This window comes from Symphalangus syndactylus, chromosome 4 (genome assembly GCF_028878055.3).
Source record: "Symphalangus syndactylus isolate Jambi chromosome 4, NHGRI_mSymSyn1-v2.1_pri, whole genome shotgun sequence".
NCBI classification, from domain to species: Eukaryota; Metazoa; Chordata; class Mammalia; order Primates; family Hylobatidae; genus Symphalangus; species Symphalangus syndactylus.
The window spans coordinates 162,399,293-162,405,292 of NC_072426.2; positions in this window are offsets into that span (position 1 = coordinate 162,399,293).

Sequence of the window (6,000 nt, forward strand, 5' to 3'; positions counted from 1 at the left end):
ATAATAGTCTCTGTTCATCTTTTGTATTTCTGTGGTACTAGTGGTAATGTCTCGTTTTCCATCTCTAATTTTATTTGTTTCTTTTCTCTTTTTTCCTAAGTTAGTCTAGCCTAAGCTGAGATTACATTATGAAGAAATAGAAAATCTGGACAGACCAATAACAAGTAAAAAAAATTGAATTAGTAATAATAAGTGTCTCAACAAATAAAAGCTTAGATTTCCAATTGTGTTTATCTTTTGGGGAAGAAAACTTTGCTTTGTTGATATTTTCAATTACTTTTTAAATCTTTTTTTAAATTTATTTCTCCTTTGAGCTATATTATTTCTTCCCCTCTACAAATGTGTGGTTTTGTTTTCTTCTTGTTCTGTATTTTAATTCCTTAAGGTGCATCATTAAGTTGCTTATTAGAAGCATGTAGGATTTTATTACTATAAACTTCCCTTTCAGAATTGCTTTTGCTCTGTTTCATAGATTTGCTTGTAATGTGTTCCTATTCTCATTGTTTTAAGGAATTTTTAAGTTTCTTTTTTTATCTTTTTTATTGATCCATTGGTTATTTAGGAGCATGTTGTTTAATTTTTCATGTATTTGCAACTTTTCCAAATTTTTGATGTTCATGTTTATTTCTAGACTACAAGCTAAAAACTATAAAAAGAGACAGATAAAATAATTATGTCATGATAAAGGAGTCAATTTAAAAGCAGGGTATAACAATTGTTAGTATATATGAGTCCAACACCAAAGCACCCAAATATATAAAGCGAATATTATTAAATCTGAAGGGAGAGAAAGACTGCAATGCAACAATAGTAGAGGACTTCAACATCCCATTTTCAACATTGAACAGATTAGAGATCAACTGCAATGCAACAGTAGTAGAGTACTTCAACATTCCATTTTCAACAATGAACAGATTACCTAAACAGAAAATCAACAATGAAACATTTTACTTTGACTGCACCATAGACCAAATACACCTAATGGATATTTACAGACCATTCAATACAACAGCTACCAAATACACATTCCTCTTAAATGCACAAGGAACATTCTCCAGGATAGACCAAACGTTAGATCACAAACCAAGTCAAAACAAATTTAAGAAGAGAGACATCATATCAAGTATCTTTTCTTTTCTTTTCTTTCCTTCCTTCTTTTGAGACAGAGTTTCACTCTTGCTGCCCAGACTCAAGTGCAATGGTACGATCTCAGCTCACTGCAACCTCTATTTCATGGGTTCAAGCAATTCTCCTGCCTCAGCCTCCTGAGTAGCTGGGATTATAGGCACCCACCACCATGCCTAGCTAATTTTTTGTATTTTTAGTAGAGATGGGATTTCACTATGTTGGCCAGGCTTGTCTCAAACTCCTGACCTCAAGTGATCTGCCCACCTCAGCCTCCCAAAGTGCTGGGATTACAGGCGTGAGCCACTGTGCCTGGCCCATTTCTCATTTATTTACTTTCAGTCTATATTTGTCTTTAAGGGTGGTGAGTTGAGTATCTTGTAAGCAGCATATAGGTTGGTCTTGTTTTTGGTTTGTTTTTTTAATCCATTCAGCCAGTCTATATTTTTTAATTGGAGAATTTAATCCATTTATATTCAAGGTTATTATTGATGCCTCACTCCTATAATTTTGCTGTTTTCTGCTTGTTGTGTAGATTCTTTGTTCCTTTCTATTTTGTTGCTTGTCTCTGTCATTGGAAGGTTTTCTACGTTGCGAAGCTTTCTATTAATATTTTGGCAGCTTAGTTTTGCCGAGGGTGGAGCTGCTGGTCTGGTTGTTGGGCTTGGTGTGCAAGGGTGCAGTGGGATGGGCAACTGTATGGCAGAGTTTCCAGGGGTGAGGGCCATTGCCACGCCAGCTGTTGGACAGAGTGCGTATGAATTCAGCAGGACAAATGGCTCTGTGTTGCCTTCCACTGTGCAGGTCTGCCTCTTTCCTAAAGGTTGGGGTATGATGTGGGTCCAGACGTGGGTTTCAGCTGTGTACTGGGCCTACGCTCTAAGCAGGCAAAGCTGTTGTGCTGCAGCCATCCATGTGAATGTGGTGGAATAAAGGCAGAGCTTCGGTGAAGGAGAGAGGAAGTGGCCGCAGGCCCCCAGGGCAGGGTGCCTGTCTAGCAGTTTCAAGGTGATGTCCTGCAGTAGCAGCTTAGGTCAAGGGTGGTGAGGGTTACACAATGTGGGCTCCTTTTCCGGGGCAGTGCAGCTGAATGAACTCTAGACAATTCTCCAAATTGAATTCAAGGCCTGTAAGGCCTGTGAGACTCTCCTGTGACAAGAACTGCAGGCATCTGTGGTAGTAATGGGGACTCTGCTTGGGGTCCCCAGCTTACCTTTTCTTCTTAAAAAGGACCTACTGTCTCCCAGGTGATTTTGGTAAGGGAAAGAGTGTGGCAGTTGTGGTCCTTTGCTCTTCTCCCTAAGGTGCCAGCCCAGGTTTCTGTCCTCCACAGAGGCTTTGCCACTTTCCTGGGGCTCCCCAGCCTACCTCCTCAGGCACCCCCGTCAAAACGTAACTGTTTATTCATTGCTTTACTTCCTTTTTAGTGGGGTGGGATAAGTGCCAGGCAACTCTAGTCAGCCATCCTGCCCTTTCCCTGACTAGGTCTTTTAGTCTCTCTGTTGCCACACCCTAACACCTATACTTTAGACCAAACATTCCAATATAAGTATCATTTGCTAAATATGCTATGTTCTTTAGGGTCTGCACATTCATACAAACAGTTCCTTCTTGCTGAAAACAGGTGCTTACCTCTGCCACCCTAGAATGAACGATCCTGTTTACTTCTTTCCCTGCTGGATAACTCCTTCTAATAGTTAAGTTTCATTTCAAATGTCTCCTCCTCTGGTCAGATTTCTCTAACCACTCGGTTTGTATCCGCTATATCACTTCACTCTCCTTTAGGACCACCTGTCTCTTACAGTATACTGAGAGTTCACTGGGGATAAACATTAATCTGTGTATTTTCAGTGTCAAGATAGCAACTTTTATTTTAAAAAGTTGCTCACATATTTGATGAATAAATGAATAAAAATCATTTTACTACATCTTCCTGTCAATTAAAGCTGTTGCCAGTACTAGATATTGTAAGTCACCTGTTGGCCCTTCTTCCATTTGGAATCATTTAAGGTTCACAGAGAAGATGGCAAAAAAAAATCAGACACTTACTGAAATAGAAAAGAGAGCAGAAGAGATTTTGGAACTGAGGTTGGAGGAGTAAGGATGTTAATTGTGGATATGTTAAATCTGAGATAGCTATAGATAATACCAGTGTAGAGTTTATGCAGGCAGTTGATATCAAAATTTAGAATTTAAGAGCGAGAATCAAACTGGAGGTATAATGTGAGTTATAACATGCACAGAGATGCTGTCTAAAGCATGAGATTTAATCTGGTCACTTAAGGAGTAAATTTACAGCAAGCAGAGAGAAGATCCAAGGACAGAATCGGTGAAACTCCAAGTGTCAGAAAACTGACAAGGAACCAGCCAAAAGTCCAAGGAAAAGTAGTCAGTGAAGGAGGAGAAGACCTGGTAGGATTAGTGTCACGGAAGCTGAGTGACGAAGTATTCCATGAAGACGAAAGTGATTGTGCCAAATATTGCTGAAATAGCAAGTATATTAAGGTGTGAACATTAATCACTAGATTGAGAAACATGAAAGTATTATGTACTAGTGAAAGAGGAGCTTTTCTAAAGTAAATGGCAGCAAGTGACACAGAAGAATTTGAAACACATTGATGCAGATAACTTCCAGAGAATTTTGCCATAAAGAGGTCAGAGAAATAAGTTTTAGCTGGAAAAATTAAGTGAAGTAGCATTTATTTGTCTGTTTGTTGGGTAAGTTTGTTTAATTTGGAAAAATTAAAGTGTGTTTGTATTTGATGTAGAGAGGGGAAGCACTGAAGATGCAGAAATGAGAGATCGTTGCTGAGTAATTATACTAGTAATAAGGAAAATGCGATTAAAATTGCAATGAGGGACTATTTCACGCCAAACAGACTGGCAAAATGCAAAAATTCTGTTGGTACCAATTTGTGGCCAAAATGGAGGAAATCACAAACTCTCATACATTGCTGGCAGGACTATATGTGGTAATGGCCACTTAGGAAAAATATTTGATGATATGCAGTGAAGTTGAGAGCATTTATTTCCCAAGACCTACTGATTTTGCTTTTTGGTATACCTTCTAAAGCAATATTTTTACATTTTATTGTGCATACAAATTACTGGAGATCTTGTTAAAGTGCAGATTCTCGTTTAAGAGGCCTGGGATGAGGTCTGATATTCCTCATTTCTAACAAGCTCCCATGCAATGCCACTGCTGCCGGACTGTGGATGCACGCGGAGTTACATGACTCTGCAGCAGCTCTCGCACGTGTTCCAGAAGACGGCTGCAGTGATGCCCTGACTGTGGATGCACGCGGAGTTACATGACTCTGCAGCAGCTCTTGCACGTGTTCCAGAAGACGGCTGCAGTGATGCCCTGACTGTGGATGCACGCGGAGTTACGTGCCTCTGCAGCAGCTCTTGCACGTGTTCCAGAAGACGGCTGCAGTGATGCCCTGACTGTGGATGCACGCGGAGTTACATGACTCTGCAGCAGCTCTCGCACGTGTTCCAGAAGACGGCTGCAGTGATGCTCACTTAAATAGGGAAAAGCTGCCAACCACCTCACAGGGCATCAGTATGAGGACGGATGACACACCCTAGTATATTCAAAAGAGACAATGCCTTACTAGTTCCATGCTTAACAACATGGTGCTAAAACGAAAAACAAAAAGAATGATACATATTGTATGTTGCCTTTTATGTAAATTTTATTTCTGAACATAAAAATATATAAATTACAGTGGAAGACCAGACACAGAAATGTATTAAAATGCTTCCCTTTGAAAAGGGAGAAGAGTGGGATGGGATGGATAGGGGACTTTGAATAATATTATAAAATAGGGAAAATATTAATATATAGACACTGTATAGTGGGTACTCACTGTATTGTTGTAAAAAATTTTATGGATTTTTAAAGGATTAGCTTTTAAACTTATATAAATATTTGAAAATTCCCCAGAAGGGGGGGCATTCATAGAACAATTATGACTGTTTCTGTGCACTAGAGTCACTTAAAAATATTGCCCACTTTGTGATTATGTTTCTATGTAAGTTTGTGTGTGAACAAGCAGAAAGGTGGATGGATACGTATCAAGCACAACACTTCAGAAATGGAATGAGTGTGGCAGAAGATTCTTTATGTTTTCATTATACAGCCTTTGTTTTGGTCTTCCAATTCAAACAATAATTATGCAATATTTTTAATATAAGCCCTTCCTTACGGGAAATTTAAAGTAAAATACTTTTAATATCAAATAAATGTAAAAATATTAAAGAAAAGTAACATAAGAATAAAAAGTGTGGCAGTGTAGGAGATGAATGTTTAGGAAATTTTTTTAAAAAAAGTAACAGTTATGAACTATGACCCACAAGTGCAACTTACAAAGAATCATATTGTCTCTAATCAAAAGACTCATTCATAATCATATGTAAGATATTTAACTTCTACTTTAAAACATACTGACAGGCATGCCGTTGACATTCCGGCTTCCCGGCTTTCTCCCCCATCTTCACCCCTCTCCTTTACCCAAATAACTGCTGAGTCCCAATCTGTATCCCACACCAAGTAATACTTCTTTACTCTTCTTGTCCTGATTGAGTCACCAAAGATTAGTGTTTTTCAAAATTCAACCCACTCCAATCAACATAACACCTTATTGAAATCATCTTGTGAAATCGCTGCCTTTGAAAGGAACTGTGTTGTTATCAGCATAAAAAATGCAATCAGTGCTGGCCTCTATTTTTCAAAAAAGCTTAAATGCTACCTAACGCCCAGTTCAAATTGAACATAGTGAGGCCGCAATCTGCAGCAATCTGAGCTGCAAGTGCATTCCTGCAGATCAAAAGGAGGATCTGAGGTTGAAAATGACAGAAATTTAGGTCTAT